The following is a 19,288-nucleotide window of genomic DNA, read 5'->3' as shown; positions in this document are numbered from 1 at the left end:
TTTGTACTTCTAGCTAGAACAATGTTGGTAACACACCAGTGCTTTGGCTACTGCTGAGTAGCACTTGCACAGCATCGAAGCTGTCTCTGCAGCCCTTCTGCCCCTGCCCCCAAAAGGCCAGGAGGCTGGGATAGGGAAGACCTTGGGAAGGGATATAGCCAGGAGAGCTGACATAACTTACCAAAAGGCTATTCCACACCGTGCAGCAATAAAAACTAAGAGAAAGGAGAAGGAAGGGGACGTCTGTTTATTAAGGTGTTTGTCTTCTGAAGACAGTGAGTGGACATTGCCTGCTGATGCCAAGAAGAGAAAAAGTTCTTTTTTTCCCCTTTGCTTCTGCATGCGGCCCTTCTTTTATTAAATTGTCTGTATCTCTCTCAGTTGGAAACCTCCTGCAGTGCCTTGAGAGTGTAATGATGTATAAGCTTGCCCACATTGCTTTGAGAGTTTTTCATTTATTTATTGTTTTTTTTTTATTTAGACAGTTTCCTTATTTTATGAGGTGCCTGTGTATGGAAAACATCAAAATCTTTGTAAATATGTATCATGTTAACTTGGCCATTGCGGGAGCTCTGGGGGTGTGGGTCGGACGGTCGGGACTGACGGAGACGAGAGATCTCTGAAGTCAGATCTTGGAACATGCGGTTTATTGCAAAGGGCGTGGGTATAGGGGCACTGCTTAGAGCTGCCAGACTCAGCTTGGAGCAGGCCCAGGAGAGCAAGAGAGTAAGCAGGTAAGTAAAGAGAGAGAGAGAGAGAGAGGAATGAGAGTGAAGAAGTGATGAAGTCCTGGTTACAATACAATAAATCATCTTCTGTACTGAATATTCTAATTGTCACTAACCAATCTAATACAAGATACAAATCCTATAGCATTTACATACAGCCTATAAGAGTTCTTATATTACCATAGAGTGTTACATCTTAACTTCTAAAAACTACTCTTTGGACCCCTTCTGCTGAGCTAGTAGGGTCTGCTCTGGCCCTTGGACCTGCCTGCAAGCAGAGGGAATTGTTCAATCAAGAGGGGATTACCTTCAGTCGGCCATACCATTGTTTTCCAGTTGTTCAGTAACTAAGACTTGGTATTTCAAAGGTGGCTTTCATTTCGATGTCGCTTATAGTTTTCATATTCTCAAAATCTTTTGTCAGGCAATCATATTTATAAGGCTTTCCTGTTTCATCTTCCCCAACAGGCCATATGTTTAGATAGAAACAAAAACAACTGGTTTGGTATTTTTATCCTTGACAAATCTATGCCACAGTTGTATTTTCTAGGTGTTAGTAAAATGTTCAATAACTTCAGTCATCATTGTTTCATTTTCTGAAAATAGACTGATTAGAGTTTCTTTGCACATCTCTGTCTTTTCTGATCCAGTAGAACATAAGGTAAAATATTATATATTAATTTTTTTGCCTTGTCCTCTGGTTTGTGCTTCAAGATAGCTATGAATTTTCTGGAAAGAAAAGGGGAATAGATTACACAGTATATACTTAAAAATGTTCCCAAAGATCCACTGGATTTCTCTGGAGCATCCTTAAAAACCAGGCCAAACAATTTTGAAATGATGTTCCAAATCCCACTTAAATTGACTTCTCTCTGAAAAGTGGTTGAAAAAACAAATATAAAACAAAACATCAGCTTTTAGTGTATCTTCTACTGCTTGTTATTTTTGGTTCATATTTAAATAGCAGATTTTAATTTTCTTCTGCTGTTTTCTTCTAAGTTATTAGTAAAATATTTTCATGTTCCTTTATATGCCTTGGCAGTTAGAACTGGTGTTGTGTTTGCCTTGCTTATTTTATTCAGTGTTTGTGCTGGCTCTTTAAACTCATGCTTAATTATATCATTATTCCTAATTTTCCTGTTTATGATAGTGTAGTGGTTTGGTCCAAAATACTCATTACTATTTACCTTCTGTAAAGATAAGAATTAGGAGAAATGCAAAGCAGACACCAAACTTGAAAGAATATAAAGAAATTTATTAACAGACCTAAAAGAGGGAAAAAGAAAAAAGATAAAATCATACCACACATTTAGAACTCTTCTCTTCCCCCTACCTTCCTCCCTTCTCCTACTGACAATGTAGAAAGACAACCCTTGAGATGTTCAGTCTGTTTACCACTTCCGTAATAGCCTTGTTCAGTTCATTTAGGAAGAGGAGTCTCTCTTGCTCCTGCTATGGAGAAACTATCACAACGAGCCATCTGCCTGGGTTGGTTCTCTGCTCGCATGTAAGTCCCTTCCCACGACTTGCAGCTTTTCCCACAACTGCTTTCGAGGGTCCACTCTTGAATTACTGGGGTACAATTTTAAGGTTGAGCCATTCAGAAACAAAAGTTCTCTTCACCCATCTCTGGGAGCATTTCATCTCTAAGAACAGAGGCCCTTCTCCTTCCCTGGGTGTTACAGCAGGGATTACTGTAACAAGCATGTATCAAACCAGGAGTCTCGTGGAAATGAAGTATATATGGACAGATTCGTGGTAGATGTTTCAGAGATCTTTATTTCTCCACCTGCATGGCTGGGGCTCTGCTCAGGAACTCCGCAGTCACGGGACCCGAGGGTCCTTGGCCACCCCAGGGAACACAAACCAACCAATGGGGGATGAGGCTGACCAGGGGCAGGGAAACCCCATGTCTCCCCCCCAGGGCCCCTCTCCCAGGGCTCCATGGCAGGGGGAGAGACCCCAACATCTCACCCGTTTTATTTTAATAAAAGGAGAATGAAAACAACTGGATAAACATAACAAGAACAGTTTCAAGACAAAACAAGCCACCCTCCTGAGTCTTTAAATGTCCAAACAGATTCTGTGGAACATCTTAGGGCTGACAGAAGGGAGACAGAACTCTCCGGGCATGCTCTGTGGGGAAACTGAGGCAGGAGAGGGTTTAATTTCTTCCCTCCCCCTTTTCATCCCCCCTTCGGCATCGGAGAGGAATTGTAGGGAAATGGAATTGTATAGGGAAGCCATGGGGTGAAAAACGGATTAGGAATAAACTGGGAATAGGGTAAACTTAGGAAGGGGTTCATATTGGGTATAGGGTAAAAGGGGGAAAGTAGGCTGTGGGTGGGGAAATTGCCGGGATGGACATTGTTTATAATTTTGTGCATAACGGCTGCCTTTGACGGGAATACCTCCAGGCCCAGTAACATTTGCTGCTTGTAATCCCTTCTTTCCTTGCACTATATCAAATTGTACAACTTCCCCATCTCCTACACTTTGCAAGTAATTTTTAGGGTTATTCCTTTTAATGGCAGTTCTATGGATGAATAAATCTTCCCCTGTATCATCTCGTGTTATAAATCCATAGTTGTTTTTTACATTGTACCATTTCACAGTTCCTGTGACTTTCGTGGCTACAACTCCTCCTATCATGTGCTTGCATGTTTGTCGTGGGTGCTGGTCCCACGTGGCTGCTGCCTCACTGACTCCGACGTCTCGGCCGGGCCCCCGCGTTGCGGCTGCTCCATGCTCTCCGAACGGCGCTGCTCCGGTGCGTGTCTGGGCTCTGTGCGGCCCCGCGTTGCCATCGCCGCTGGTTTCGCGCCCTGTGAGTGGTTCCGCTCCGCAAACTCCATGCTGCTTTGAGTACGGCCCTGTTTCGGCTCGGAGCTGTGCTGTGCGGCTTCTCATGTCGCTGTGAAAACCGCCGCTTCTCCCTCCGCAGGGCTCTCCGAGCCAGTCGCTCAGAGCGGCCTGCCACGCCGATGCCCGGTTCCTGGCTGCTCGTGGCCCACGACACCTGCGGCGCCTGCGGCGTCGCTCCCTCACTCGCGGCCGCGTGGCTGGGGACCCCGAGACAGGGATGGGGTCCACGATAAGGCGTGCACTCCCGAGGGGGCCGGGCGCATCCAGGGCAGGCACCTCCGCCAGCACGGCTGCAGTCTCGTGCTCCTGGGATGGCGGCCGCGCGGCCTCAGCCACAGGATAAGTATGATCTTCTGCTTTAGGGGTAATGGGACCATACAAATGCTCCTCAAGAGCTTCCCTGATTATAAGGTATGCACGGAAAGCTTCTCTTTGATCCCTGACTTTATCCCAGATCTCGTCCCAGAAACACCCCTCACAAGATCCAGGAGGTTCGATATCAAAAAGTAAGTCTCGAGAAATATAGGAGAACCTTTTGAAAAGCCAGAAAAAGAAATGTTCTAGATCTCCCGGTTGCATTATTTTTTTGTTTTGTTGTTCAAGGATTCCTTTTACTTCTAGATACATTTTTTTCTGTGGCTCAGAGAGCTCCATTTCCCACGATTCTTCCATAGTCCAGAGAGAATATCCAAACCAAGATGAGAAGAGAGAGGTCTAGAGTGGTTTTTTACTCACAAATTTTCCTCAGGGATTGGTGTCCTGCCTGCATTCCACCACCAGTTTGTTACAGCGGGGATTACTGTAACAAGCATATGTCAAACCAGGAGTTCCGTGGAAATGAAGTATATATGGACAGATTCGTGGTAGATGTTTCAGAGCTTTATTTCTCCACCCGCATGGCTGGGGCTCTGCTCAGGAACTCCGCAGTCACGGGACCCGAGGGTCCTTGGCCACACCGGGGAACCCAAAGCAACCAATGGGAACGAGGCTGACCAGGGGCAGGGAAACCCCATGTCTCCCCCCCAGGGCCCCTCTCCCAGGGCTCCATGGCAGGGGGAGAGACCCCAACACCTGGGAGCAAAGGGTGCTCATCATCTTCATCTCTAGGACTATCTCTGGGAGCATCTCTAGGAACTGAGGTTTTCTCCTGTTCCATTTGGAGCAAAAGTCCTCATTGCTTCCATCTCTCCCTGTTCAAACTTCTCATGAAATTACAGCTGCGTCAGCATCTGCCTATCTCAGCGCAGGTGCTTTTGCTCACAAGTACAAGTTGAATGCTCCACCCCCCATGCCTTCATGAAATTATAATGGGTACTCTGATACATCATAGCCTTACAACAGAATTCCAGCTTTAACCATCTCCTGTTTCTTCTCCCTCAGGTTTTCAGCTCTTCACAGCACTAAAAGGGTTAATCTCACCCAGGCCTTGCAGCTGGAATGTGGCTTATCGCTCTTGGTCACATGATGCTTTGCCGGACATCGGTGCAGCTTCAGCTGAATCTTGGCTGCACTGGAGAGGGGGAACTGGGCCACTCTGGCTGCACATAGCAGGCCTGGGAGGGGAGGGGAGGGGGGAGGGTGGTGCACAGGTGGAACAGGGCCCATCGGCTCCAGGACAGCTGTGGCCTGGCCCGGCCTGGCCCGAGCAGGGCCTGGGCCAGGCCCGCCAGCCCCCGCACGGGGCCTGCAGCCACCTGTCCCAGCACTGGAAATGAGAGAGGGCTCTGCCTGGCGTGTTCTTAAGTGTGGATCACAGAGGTGGTCACAATTTTAAGTGGCTTAAAAAATTGTCCATATTCAAACTGGCCAGCTGGTAAGTTCGGTTAGGTCACAGAGGAAGCTGTAAGCACCCCTTTGCAAGAACATCACTTCCGGGACTATGCTTTGCTAACCCATGACAGGTTGTTTACGTTATTTGTCATATTTCTTGTAGTCCTACTATTCTCTTACTGCTTCTTACTTCTCCTGCATGTTGGGATATCTTCCCTTTTAGTACTATGTTTTCCAGTAACCATCAATTCTTCTGTTATTTTTTGACTCTTAGGAATAGAGGCAAAGGATTTCCTCCAGGAATTCTAATTGCCACTTACCTTAATATACTGAGGTTTGGGTTTTTTGAAGTCTGTTATTCTTGACTCACGCATAAGCTTTGGAATAGTCATTTGCATAGGAATAATATAATTCTAAGATTGTGGTATTATTATTATGACTTTTTGACAGCCTAGCAATTGTTAATTTTTTTTTTTTCCTGAAGAAAGCATACTATTGCAAAGAAATATTACAATTAACAGCATTCCTGCAAAAAAATGAGATATCATAAAATAACATATTGTGGGCCTAATGATTATTTTCATTCATCCTATGAATATTTCAATGAAATAATAAGTGCTGATAAATTCAGGAACATTTTCATTGTACATAATTTTATCATTACAGAAAAGTGTCACTGCAAAAATATATTGCTTTCATTTATGCTTTTCGTCTACTTTTAGGCACAGGGTAGCTACTTTGAAGTTTTATCCAAAGTTATTTTCAAAGAATATTTGCAAATATTGGTTATAAAATGAGTGGCCAAAGACAGGAAGTGTGGCCCTGGTTTATAGTGACTCCTGCTGGGATGTAGGAAGCTGTTGGCAGCACTGAAAAGAAATATACCAATTGTGCAAGGTGAAGAGAGTCCCTTGACAGGTGAATCATCTTGTCTGTCACTGAAGAAAAGATGCCTAATAATTGTCTTTAGATGAAAGTTAATATTTTATATCATTATGGAATGACACAAAATACAAAGTGAATAGTTCAGATTGAAATGGGGCTATTTCAGTAAGTTATAAAACAATTTGGTTTGGTTTTTTAAATACATAAATAGAAACTTGAATACAGCACTCTCAGGTCCATGTGATTCTTGTGATCCTTGTGAGTGCCTTCTAACTCAGGATATTCTATGACTAACTCTGGTGATGCAAAGGATAAAGCTGATAATTTAAGGCTATAAAGTAGCACTTTTTAGCATCTCCATCTCCATCATATCTCTGTTGCAGATAAGACCTTCAACCATTTTGAAGCCACTACTAACTGAAAATAGAGTTTGTTTTCTGGCATCAAACATTCTATTTTCAACTCTTATTGCTACAAAAACTGGAAAGAGCTATTTAAATACTATTAGTCAACTTTTTTTTAATGTTTAGCTTAATAGTGAAAGTTATTCCCAAGAACATCTCTGGATATGAGATTCATTCTATGATTCTGTGATTCTGACAATAAATTTAACAGGAGATATAATCCTAGTTCTTCAGGTTTCACCTGGTATTTAAATATAGAAAGTTAAATGATCTTTTAACAGGGACAGAAGACCTTGTGTTTTTGTTTTGTTTTGTATTGTATTTTTCATAAATAGAATTTCTTGTACATTTCTCTTTAATATTGATTGCTATGCAGAGGGTAGTATTATAGAAAGACTATAGATGTGAGAGGAGTCTGTTCTTGATTCACAAGGAACTGGAAACTTTGTGAGTTTTTAAGGCATGTGATTTGTCTAAAGCAATCTTTAGTATCTCTGAAATGCATACAATTATGTGGTGTAAGTCTACAAAACTGAATAGGAGTTTTGCTGTGTTTAAAATTTGGCCAAATGACACAAACAGAGTTTGTTATTAGAAATTTATTCTTACATAGCCTTAGGTCCTTTTATTCAAACAATGTTTCTATTTGACTGCTTATTGGCACCTGCTGTGCTGCGTTTACATGGCGCTTTTTGATCAGTAGGTAAGCACTGAACAGGCACATTGCAGTGAGAGAACAGAGGAAATCTGGTGATCCTACGGATAAGGCAGGTGAGCTGGCACTTTTGGGATGAGGAGATTCACTGTCAGAGAATGTAATGTAACTTTAGAAGTTTTAAGTTTTACTCGGAAAGTACAATTACTATCTTTTTATAAGTGCAGTTAATCTATTTTCATGAAAACTGCTGTCCACAAGCAATGAGAGAACAGAGCTTTGTGAAACTCTATGTATAATCTCAGTATAAAACTACAGAAGTGTCTCTTTTTTCTACTAGATAATTAAAGTTATCATACTGTCTAAAAATACCTCTGAATAGTCATAATTTTCTTAGTAATATGGAGAGACCTTTGCCTAAATAATTTTTTTAGAAGTATTTTTAGGAGAAGTTTTACGTTTCTATATGGAACTATAGTGTTCAGATCTGGAGTTCTGATTTGTCTTGCATAAAGGCTTTGCAGAATTATTCTTTAGGAATGAAGGAACCAAAAAGTCTTTGTAAAGACCTATTTATTATCACTAGTGTGAATAGTAGGGAAAGTAGATCAGATTTCCAGAAACTTTTGACTATTTAAAAACATGTCAGGAGTTTTTTCGGATTTGTCCCTAAAGAGAGTATATACATTTTTCCATGCCATTCGAACTAAACAATGTGCTCTGCTCACTCTGCTTCACCTTATAATTTTCTTTTTTAGGCAGAAACATTACCTTTTGTGTGAAATTTTATTCCTTTTTTTTTTTTTTTTTGCTCTTCTTCAATATCTTCTTTAAAATGTAATTTCTACAAATAAGTAATGCTAAATCACATTTATATTTACAAGGGCAGGTTCCTTTTAAAAATAAAAGAATACTATGCAATTTTGTTCCACTAAAGGAACTAATTTAAAAAGTTGATTTTCCTTTGTAATTTTTTAAACACTACTGATCAATGCCAACCTTAACAGAAGTTATAACTGGAAAAAAAATCAGGAAAAAATAATTACGAAGCCACATAACAAATATTCCAAATAACCCATTGATGCTTGCAATCATTATTTGCATCATTGCTCCTTTTTGAAATAATATTATTTAGAAGGCAACATGACCTGGTTTCATCTGGGATAGAGTTAATTTTATTCCAAGGAGCTGGTACAGTTCTGTGTTTTGGATTTAGTATGAGAATAATGTTCATAAAATACTGATGATTTTGGTTTTTCCTGAATAGTAGTTCTGAGTTAAATCACTTTTGGCTTTGACACCATGTTTTCCTTTACCAGTATCTGACAACCCCTGAAGTTGTTCAGCCAGTGGAAGACAGAAAGTTAACAAGTTTAGTCAGTGTAGCTCAAAAAAACCAGACCTGCTGTGGTAGCACACAGTTAATACATATTTCACTTGATTTCTAGAGTGTTACTCTTGAAACTCAGAGCATAATCTAGTATCACTACTTTTAGTTATTGTCTGTTTTTATTCATTAAATGAGAATGTTTAGTCGAGTTCCATATGCATTTTTGAGGAAATGTATAAAACACTTTAATTTGAAAGGGTACTGGATTATCAGATCTAGAACCCCTCCTTTTTTTTTTCCCCAGGAGGTCATGAATTAATAGCGTAGTTGAGCAAGGAAGTGAAGTATGTGAAGAGTAGTTTATTGTTTTGAGTGAGATTAAAACTGGGATTAGCAAATACAGAATTTCTGTCTTGTGGAAAATTCTGGCATTTTCAGGATGAAAAAATCTGTTTTAAAATATAATTATATAATTACAAAGTTACACATTTCGTACTGTTGCCATGAGCTCATTTTCAGCTCCCATTTATCATTATTATTTATGTAGTTATGCCAGCTACTCTTACATGACTCTCTAGGCCAAGCAACATTATCAAAGATGACTTGGAGACACAGCATACATACTGTTTGAAGAGGAGTCATTTCTGCATTAACAGCTATGTAATAAAGCAGAAACTATGTTTTGCATTATTAAAGCATCAAACGAATCAGATTATGCAGCACTAATGCTTCACTGAGCATCATTGAACTAAGCTGTCTTGTGTTTTGTACAATGTTTGTATTTTTTTGTTAACAGAAAGACATTTAGAGGGTAAAAGTTTACAGTCCAATAAAAATGAATAACTGGTTCTTCTCCCAGTTTAGATGTACTGAAAACTTCTAACGGTGTGATAGGAGATACCCTTCTTAAACTGAAGGTAAATTATTTCAAACAGCTCCAGGTGTTTATTCTGTACACTTCAGATACATCTACAAGTGGCAGACCTAACTCATTCCTAAAATCTGGATCAACAGCTTGAAGGAATGTCCCCTGGATTCTTTTCCACTCCTTCTTTTCTTGGAGATAATGATAGGCACTCATCAAATATAAATTATTTTCTGTCCACTTTCATTCTGTCCTCTAAATGTTTGAACAATACTAATCATAATTCTTACTCAAGTGGGTTTTTTTCACTGATGTAAATACTACGTTCATGCTAAGATAAGCAGGAGTCTTTCACTGGGTAAGGTCTTTTACCTTCTAAGATTGTAATTCTCTGGTGTGTTGTCCATAGTTCTGTAATGTGATGAGTAAGAATTTCCTATATTTGCTTCCTTTTCATCAACATAAACTATGGTAGGTTAGGTCAAGAATGAATAGATACGTTATCCACAACTTGCTCAAAGTAATTCTGTCTTTTCTTGCTCTTCAAAGAAAAGATTTCTTTTTCTTTAATCAGACAGTTTCTAATTGTCATGAATAATTATGCACATTTTTAAGTGTTGAAGTCACTGAGGCTCACTGCAGTCATTGAAGTTTTAAAAATGTGGTCTTTCCCTGAATAATCACAGAGGTATTTAACTCTCTTTTGTGAAATAGAATATGCTATCTTCTGTGATTTTTTGGGGGGTGAAAATTTAATTACGTCTCTGTTGTCACATCTTTGTCTGGTTTCGTGTTTGATTTTGGTGGTTTTTTTTGGTTGGTTTGGTTTTGGTTTTAGTTTTGTGTGTTTTTGTACTTACAAGAGGAGGATTAATATGATAACCCATCAGGAAATATTGAATTTATTTTCTTGAGGTAAAACTTTCCGCTAAAATCTGTTGCAGATTCTCCACCCTTATGAAACAGAGGTTCCCAGGAGAGGAACCAACTGGTTTTATAAAGGCAGTGAGAGATTTGTCACTTTCAGATGTCACAGATGTGACATACATATCCTCCAATGTGCTACAAATGAACTGGATGGAAAATACTTTTCATCTCGTAAGAGTTTGACTTTCCTGTATTTCCTATCTCCTCTCAGGTAAAATCCAAACCTTTCCATGCAGAGTTAGAATCATAGAATCATTAAGATTGGAAAAGACCTCCAAGATCACTGAGTTTAAGCTTTGACTGATACCATCTTGTCCACTACACCATAGCACTAAATGACAAGGTCAGTCATTCCTTGAACACCTCTGGGATGGTGAGCAGTTGGAGAGCATATCTCAAAACATTGAATTTTTACTCACCTGAGAATATCACAGTTCAAAATATTCCTTTGCTTGAGTCATTGTCCAGACCTGCTACACTCTCAAGAAGAATTGTGTTTTTCTCTAATCAAAGTTTTCATCAACTTCCCCCAAATTTCTAGTAATTTTCATATGAAAAAGACTAATCCTGAAAGGTTTTGTGTAAATTGAAGCACTGGCAAAAAGTCTTTGTGTTAGTTATGACCAACATGCTAACTAAGAGAAGGAATCCTGCTGTAGTGTGATCAAGATATATTTTTTCAGTTCTTCCAAGCCCTAAAACAAATTAGATTACAATAGTTATTTGTTTTGGTGGTTCTTCAAAATAGACATATTTTATTGGTTCATGGGCTATATAAAATTATCCTACCTTCCTCTTCTTGCTTTACATATATTTCTTATATTTCTTCATTTCTTCATCTTATTTCCTTCTTTTTCCAATCTTTCTGTCTGAAAAACTTTTGTGATACTTTCAAAATTAATAACTTGTTGAAAGAATTATTATGAGCTTATGCTGATAGATCTCTAAAACTTCACAAAATTCACGGAGTATTTCAGCTGTGACTAAGGCTTACCTACCACGAGGTAGGTAGAAGTTGATGATGTTATAATGGCATATTGATATAAATAAAAATATCTTGCACTATTGCAGGGTATTATCCTGCAACAGTCTTGCATTCCAGTCTGATGTCCTTTAGTGTATCTTTGCCCAAGAGACTCCAACAAAGAGGGCATGACCCTAGAAGGAAAACAGCTGCATTTGCACTGTGCCAGTCTAAAAAGCCCTGTTCTGCCTCCACTTAACCATCACTAGCTTGGCAATAATCTTTGCCCTCCAGTATGTACTATAAACACATTGTGGTTGCTGGTGAACCTACATTACAAGGGACAGAGTTTTCAGTAAGACAAGTTCCTAGTACCACAAGAACCACTTTATGTTAGGGTGACCAAAAAGGATTCTCCCAGGATGCTTGTTCTGTTATGTTAATCTATCCCAGTTTGGATTCCCTGGTTGGCTGCTAGCCTCTACCCCTCATCACTCCCCCAGAGCTTCTCCATTGGTCCCCATTCCCTAGTCCTGCCTTTTCCCTGCCTCTGGATAAAACTGTGAGCTTTGGGATCATGTTGGTATTTGCCTCTGCAACCTTCGACAGTGTAGAAGCAATAAATGCTCCTGCTGGAACACATGCAAATGCCCTTCTTGACTCTTTGCTACCAACTATAATACTGAACCCACGCATGCTTCTGTGCTTCACTGATCATTCATGAATGCTGTAATTTTATTTTGAAGGACATGTCATTTTCTCTGTGATATCAGATGAACTACAATTGCCAAGTTCATAATCAGTGTTATGATGGATACTCAGTAACATGAAGCAGGAAATGAATGGCAGTAGGAAATATAGTGTCTGATAGGCTTTTCTGAGCTGAGCAGAAATCGGTTATAATGTCTAAAATGTCTAAATGTCTACATTTTAGATGTCTACATTCCCTGAATACAGGTGCAATTAGCGATTTTCATTGTCAATTCAATAGTTCCCAATCTCTTCTGTTCTGCTGTCCCCCCTGCCAAATACAGAAAGTCCATGACATGATGGAAATCTTCCAATAGTATAAATATAGACAACGTAGTGATGCTATTGTAGCTGTGTTACAAGAGGATGATGAAACAATAACTAAATGTATAATCTTCCACTTGTCATGGTTCACCATATCACCCTTTTACTCATGGGCAGTTTTTATTCTTGACATAAGGCATCACGAGATCAGTTCATCTGCTACTTCAAATCAGAATGTATTACCAGCCTAGTGAGTTTTTCTCCTATTTATGCCTGTAGTTGTAGCAGAAACGATTTTTCCTGTTGTTTGATACAGACAGGTATTATTTCTTCAATTTTACAGTTCTTAAGGTCCTTGGAATTTGATGACCCTTGTGGGACCCTTCCAACTTAGGATATTCTATGATGCTACGATTAAGTTTCTTCTAAATTATGGTTTAGATTTAAGAAGCTAACAAAATTTACTCAAACTTATTTTCCATTATGAAAGTGGGCCTTACTTTCCCTAATTAAATTTGCTTAGCTCCTGTATTTGTTATTTTTAGGTACATTTGAAGTGTGTATGGCTACCATATCAGAGAAAGGTAAGGACTTTTTTCTTTTATAAATAGGTAATTATTAATTCTGCTGATACTGGTTCTATGCCAACAGGAGATAAATAATGCTACTTTACTTCCATTAGTAGTTTACCAGCTGTATCTGAGGGTTAAAGAACACAAGCCAGACTATCTCCCATTGCTGAATTTTACCCTGTAAGCGTTGCTCGGTCTTTCAGCTCTCTCATGCCATATCTCTGTCACCTTTGTTTTCAAGGCTTAACTTACTCAGTTTTTATGGTCTCTGGACTGACCAATCACCTAGAGACTCAACCATCAGTGTGTTAATTTTCAGTCAAATATTTCTGCATTATCCTCCTGCCTGTCCTTATTGTTGGAAAAGAGCTTTCCTGAGCTGTATGTGAAACCACAAGTGTAAGTGTCTTTTGAGTTTAGCCTTTCAGTTTTCTGTTTCTGTGATTCATTACATTTCTACCTGCCTGATGAATGCTGTATTACTGTTCACTTTTATTGCTGTCTTTTCTCTTTTATCATTCTGTCTCTTACTTCAGATCAAACACAATTTTGAAAAACAGAATGTCTGTTTATCCTCTCTTTGTATAGTCTCTGAATAAGAGATTTTCTCTTGGAAGACACACTTAGGCACTATAGTACTGTCTCCGTCCTCCTTATTGTACATTCCTTGCATATTAAAGTGGTCAGTAAGGTTGCTTCAAAAACTTCAGATAAAATGGTGGGAGAGAATGTTCTTTTCACAAATTAATCTTGTTATGAATGTACACAGATGCCCATAGGAAATGGAGGTCAGGTTTCTATTTGTTTGGAATATTATGGGTTTGGAAAATTTTATTTTCTTCTTATATTTTAGCAGGTTATCTGTATTTTCCAAAATAAAATATCTGTAATACTCATTTGGTAACAACAGAATGCTTATGTGGTATCCAAATTATAAATAGGAAATAGACAAAAAGAAGGAAGACATTAAAAGATGAAATCATGCATAAGAAAACAAATAGTAACAAATATTTTAAATTTTTTCTGCTGAAAATTTTATTCAGATCAGTGCAATCCTATGAGATTGTGGATTTTGATGAAAGGAGATTTTTCTGTGAGATCTGTATTTTTTAATAAATTCTGCAAGCAAAGTAGCCTTTGTTATGTCACAATTAACAGAACTTAATGACAACATATCTTCTGTCCTATACTTTTTATATTTGCTGTGGTTTTATTACATTCCTTTCACACACCAGGATTAAGTTTCTACCTTGCATTGTTAAGTATCAGTGATGTTTAAGCATTTTTGACATTTATGAAGCTACCCTGAATGCCTGTTGATGAAAAATGCTTTGCATTATATGTTAAAAGAATACTCAGGGGAACTATCAGAATACAGTAAATCCTACTTCAAGGCCACCCAAAATATATTGTGTATTTGTAGCTTTAGACATTTACATTATCCAGTGGACTATTACAATTCCTGTTTAATTTAGTGTCCTCTTTCCTCACAATATGACTGTAAGAATGTTGACCCCTTTTTAAATTCTTAATATTTATTCTCTTCCTCTGTCACTAAAGCAAACTTTTAAGGTACCACTATCCACATGACTGAGAACAGACTGAAGTGTTTTGGAAAAATGCCATTTCACAGGCTTTAGAACCTCAGAGCTTTTCTAAGTAGGTGCCTGATTTTCTAAGTAGGTGCCGTAAGATTGATTTACTGCCTTTTCCAAACTTTGGATGATGGGTAAGGAAGTTGCAAGAAAATCCTTGATGCTTTATGTTCCTTTACAGACTGTATATCTCTAATAAACAACTGTGTTCCATGGCATTTGACACTTAGTCGGCCATCCCTTATTTACGCTTGAAAATTTGGCACAGATTTCTGTACAGACAGAAGTGAATGGAAAGCTTTAATTCTAAGCTTTAGAGAAATCATATGTGGCTAGAACTTTCATGTGACAGGAAAAACACCTATAAAAGGATCTTGGTATCATATAGAGTTTTGATGGATTTTATCCCAAGTGTATTTTCTTCAGTGTGAGGTGTGCAGCCCAGCCATAATTCCCTCTAACACTGACTGGCTGATTTTTGCAGATGCAGTTAAACAACCTTTCTGCAGCAAGAGAAACGTCCAGGAAGGTCAACATATGTTGCGTTCCACTGAGGGAAACTGCAAAGAGTTCTTTCAGTATTAGATGGTCAGGAACAAAATTAAGCCAAACAAGACAAATCTTGTATCTCAAAACCACTTATTGATAACAAAGAACAAAAAGAAAAAGGAGTTGCCCAAATGAAAGAGGGCTAGAAAAGACAGAAAAGAAGGAGGGAAAATGGAAAGGGAATGGGGAAGAGAGGAGAGAGAGAGAATAAGAGGGCATTACCACCACCGACTCAGGGAAGTGCTGTCGGTGTCCAGGTGGCGGGGGGGTGGGGGGGTGGGGTGTGCATGCTGTCTGCCTGGGGATGGGCTGGGTCTTAATGAGCCTGCACAGCTCTCAGAGAGGCTTGGCTTCACAGGCGTGGCTCCCGTGGCAACAGCACTGGACACGTGGTGAGTGGGCCCTCGGACGAGAGGACCAGGACCCTGGACAGGGTCATGGTGAGGCTCACTGGATTGGGGCAGCAGGGTGGGCTGGATTGGCAGGGTTGAAATGCGGGTAGCTCAGGCAGGGATGCGGGGACGAAGTGTCAGGGCAGTGGTCAGGGACACAGGGAGGAGAGACAAGTGTGAGAGCAAGCAAGAGCCAGAGAGGGCAGGAGAGCCAGAAGGCAGGCTGGGGCTGGGTCAAAGGAGGGAGCAAGTGAGCCAACGAACAGCAGTGAGCAGTGAGCACCAGCAAGCAGCAGCAAGCCCATGATGCAGTTAGTTTTTATACCCCCTGGTGCCTCGCAAAGTCTACCTGCTGACAGGAGACCATCAGTCCAGTCCAACCTTTCTTTGCCATCCATTGGTGGAGACTTTTCACGACCTGATTGGAGAAGCTCCTCCACAGTGTCTTCTACTGATGGCCTCATGTGAGGTGTTGCCTGGTGAAGTCTCCCCAGAGACGAGTCTTCCCCCACTCCTGGCTGCCTCCTGCAAGGGGCACCTGTACACTTCCTCCCCCCACATGGCTCTGACAACCCTGACAACCAGGGTTGAGGCAAACTAAATTGGCTAAATCAAAACTAATTTGGCCCCTCACAATGTGTCAGATGACAATGTTCAGCCCCAGTGTTATAAGTACTGGGAGAAGTGGGATGTTGTCACGATGTAGTAAAAATGTATCAAATTATATTTTCCAACTATATTCAAGGCTGGTAAATCTTACTTAACTTTTGAGTATTTTCTTTGCTGTATTCCTGGAAGTTAGTAGCAGTGCTGAAGTCATACCCTACCACAGAAAAACAAGATTAAAGGTGAGTGTGTGAAAAGATTTGGACTTGATCATCCTGATGGGTCCCTTCAACTCAGCATATTCTGTGATTCTATGAAAAACACGCAGAAAACAGTGAAGACCATATTCTGACTGAAACCACCAGGAACATTTTCAAGATTTCACTAAAATATGAAATTTACAGAATGAACAACACTTTCAAGAAGAGGCTTCTTATGACACTGTCTTGGTTTGAAAGAGAGGTGTCTGCCAAGGAAGGTGGGAACCTCCCTTGGAATGTAAAATGGGAGCCCTTCCCCTCCAAATTATTATAACTTTGAAATTCCTGGGATTTCAGGCAAAGATATGGGAAAAGGAATAACAGTTCTTTACTAATATATATATATATATATTTATCAAGACAAACAAACAACAATGGCAGCAACAACAAACCAAAACCCAATAAACAGTCTCTTCCTGCTCTTTAAGCCATTTCCCCTTCAGTGCAGTTATGGCCACAGCCGGCAGGGGCGCTGTTGGCTCCTGGCTGCGCAGGGAAGGTGCAATGATTCCCCCGCGGCTGCAGGGGGCGCTCTGGTGTGAGCTTGGAGACCATGTGGTAATGGCGGCTTGGCCGAGCTGGGAAGTCATGGGAAACAAAAAAAGAATTACGCAGACTTGCAGTGCAGGAAAACCGCAGCAGATTGGGATCTCGGAGTCCAACATACAGGAGTGTCTACGGTAACATGCTGGGGGCAGAGAGTCCAGGGGGAGCCGATCCTGATATTTCAGCACCACATGGGCTGGTTCTGAGCTCCGAGTGGCCAGGTGGCAGGGAAACAGGCAAACACATCCTTGGTCTGCTGAACCTGGGAATAGGACAAAGCAAAACACAGCCAAGCCTCTGGGGTAGCACCCTCACCTTTTTTTCTGGAGTTATCATCTGCAACCCGGCCCCAGCCAGGGCTATTTCAATGGAATGTTGCAACACCCAGCTACATCTTTTGTTTCCTAATTGCTCTCATTTGTCTCTCTTCCCCTCACGTTGTCCTTCTAGGTAGCAGATGGGAGAAAAATTCACTGAAAAAGCCAAACCCAGGACAGCCAGCCACTAAATTGTGCCCTGAAAACTTCCTTACGTAGCAAAATGGTGAATTAAATTCAGATGTTACACTTGTACTGCTGGGCTGCTAAAAGGCATTCAGTTTTATTGATAAACCACACATGCTGCAAAACTTTGTATGTGGTGGAGTTAAGAGCCCCTTAGGAGCTTATTTACATCTGATGAATGGTAGTGAAGGGCCATGTGATCTATTACACCCAGTATTTCTTTTTTTAGTGTAGCTCTCATAATTCTGAAGGCTCTGTTACAAAGAAATGTTTCTGATTGAACAAAACACCTTGACTGTGTCTTCACTGCTCCTATGGATGGTGCACAGAACTTAAATACTTAGGTATCTGACTTTGCTTGTTTACAAAATAGGAAAGAGTTGCTTTTGAACACTTACTCTTTGTCATCTCTTAATGTCTATGATGGACTTTTAAATCCCATGAAAAATTTATATTCAGCAGTTACTTTTCTAAACTACCCTTTAATTTCATATGTTGGTTCAAGGACAGTCTGGAGTACCTACTCAAAATACATTCCACAATAAAAATGACATAGTTTAAGTTTATGATAACACAAAAACTTCTGGACTCTTATTGTGACCAGTTCAGCACATTAATGTGTTTAGCATAAAAGAAAGCCAATAATTCTGTTGGTTTCACACAGGTACTTAGGGGCTTTGAGACTGGTAAATTAGATGGCTATTCTAAACTGAATAATTTTGATAGCTGTAAAAGAAAAGCTGATATTGTTTCCTCTGGTGAAACTAGTAGGGTTTCCACTTGAAAATACAGTACCCCTAATGCTAAATCAATCCATTCGGTTGGTACCTGTGAATTAGACAACTGTCTATGGTTGTTTATAAGCATGTCTCCAGAATTACTTTTATGGGTAGATGTTTGTTTGAGCAATTCTAAAGAGCTGTGCTTTTTGCAGCTGTTTCTTTTCAGCAGCATTGACTTTGGGGCAGGAATATATTTCCTGACCTCAGAGTCAACATTCTAAGGGTGGAAGGAAAACACCAGAGTTTTGTACAGGTTGACAGGATTGATAAGCATGGCAGCAGTCTGCATTCAAAAAGGACTTGAATGGGGTTGTGTAAAGTCTCGAAGTTGCTTTGTCACAGTTTAGCAAGCCATAAACTGAATCAGACACGTGTAGGAGTATCACAGAGTGACAGGGGAAGAGCAAGGAGAAATAGTGCTGGAGTTCACCTTTAATAAAATTGAAATACCAATGGTGATGAGAGAGAGGTATGTTCAACGTGATAACAGAAGGGACCTCAGGTCTTTCCCTTTTGGAAAATGGAACAGTGTCATTGGCAACAAAGGCCCAGACATTCACCACTTGCATGGTAGGAAAGTGGTGCATGTGAAAGTGTTAGGTGTCTATGTCTATTCAGGGGGGAGACTCAGGAGAATATGCAGCATTAAAAAAGACAGCATATTGTGAAGGCAAGATCTGGATGTGGAAAGGGAAATAGAAGGTTTATGTCTTTGAAATGGAGAAACTATTCTGGTTAAGATCTGAGCAGAACTTAGTAAGCAGGCACTGGTAGTCCAGCCTGGACTGTGTGTACTCTGAAAGGTTATTTTAGGCAATATCCAGCAGACCTCCATAGGCTGAAACACCTTTGGAGAGAGAATTAATAGAACCATTTGAAGTGAATAAACACATTTCTAAATAGCAAGAGCCATTTTTGCATACCCTAATTAGGGTGTTCAGAGGAAAAAAATATGTTCTTGATTTGAAGATGTAACAGATCCCTAAAGATCCAACTTCCAAAATAATTTTTACCTTTAAGTAACATACCTCAGATTTGAAGACTTTCTTGATCATTTCTACAGGATTGTATTTTTC

The 19,288-nt window shown here is 40.0% G+C and overlaps 1 long non-coding RNA gene across 1 annotated transcript in view; it reads left to right on the top strand.

Annotated features, from left to right (window-relative positions):
- The window catches only part of LOC116438529, a 39,659-nt gene that overhangs the window by 17,196 nt on the left and 3,175 nt on the right, over nt 1-19,288 (top strand). Inside the window, exon 2 of the long non-coding RNA XR_004237795.1 lies at nt 12,953-12,991. This is a non-coding gene — a long non-coding RNA (uncharacterized LOC116438529). The remainder of the gene's footprint in view (nt 1-12,952; nt 12,992-19,288) is intronic.

Source organism: Corvus moneduloides, chromosome 2 (genome assembly GCF_009650955.1).
Source record: "Corvus moneduloides isolate bCorMon1 chromosome 2, bCorMon1.pri, whole genome shotgun sequence".
NCBI classification, from domain to species: domain Eukaryota; kingdom Metazoa; phylum Chordata; class Aves; order Passeriformes; family Corvidae; genus Corvus; species Corvus moneduloides.
The sequence above is the reverse complement of the archived record's forward strand: the minus strand, read 5'-3'. Positions and strand labels throughout refer to the sequence as shown.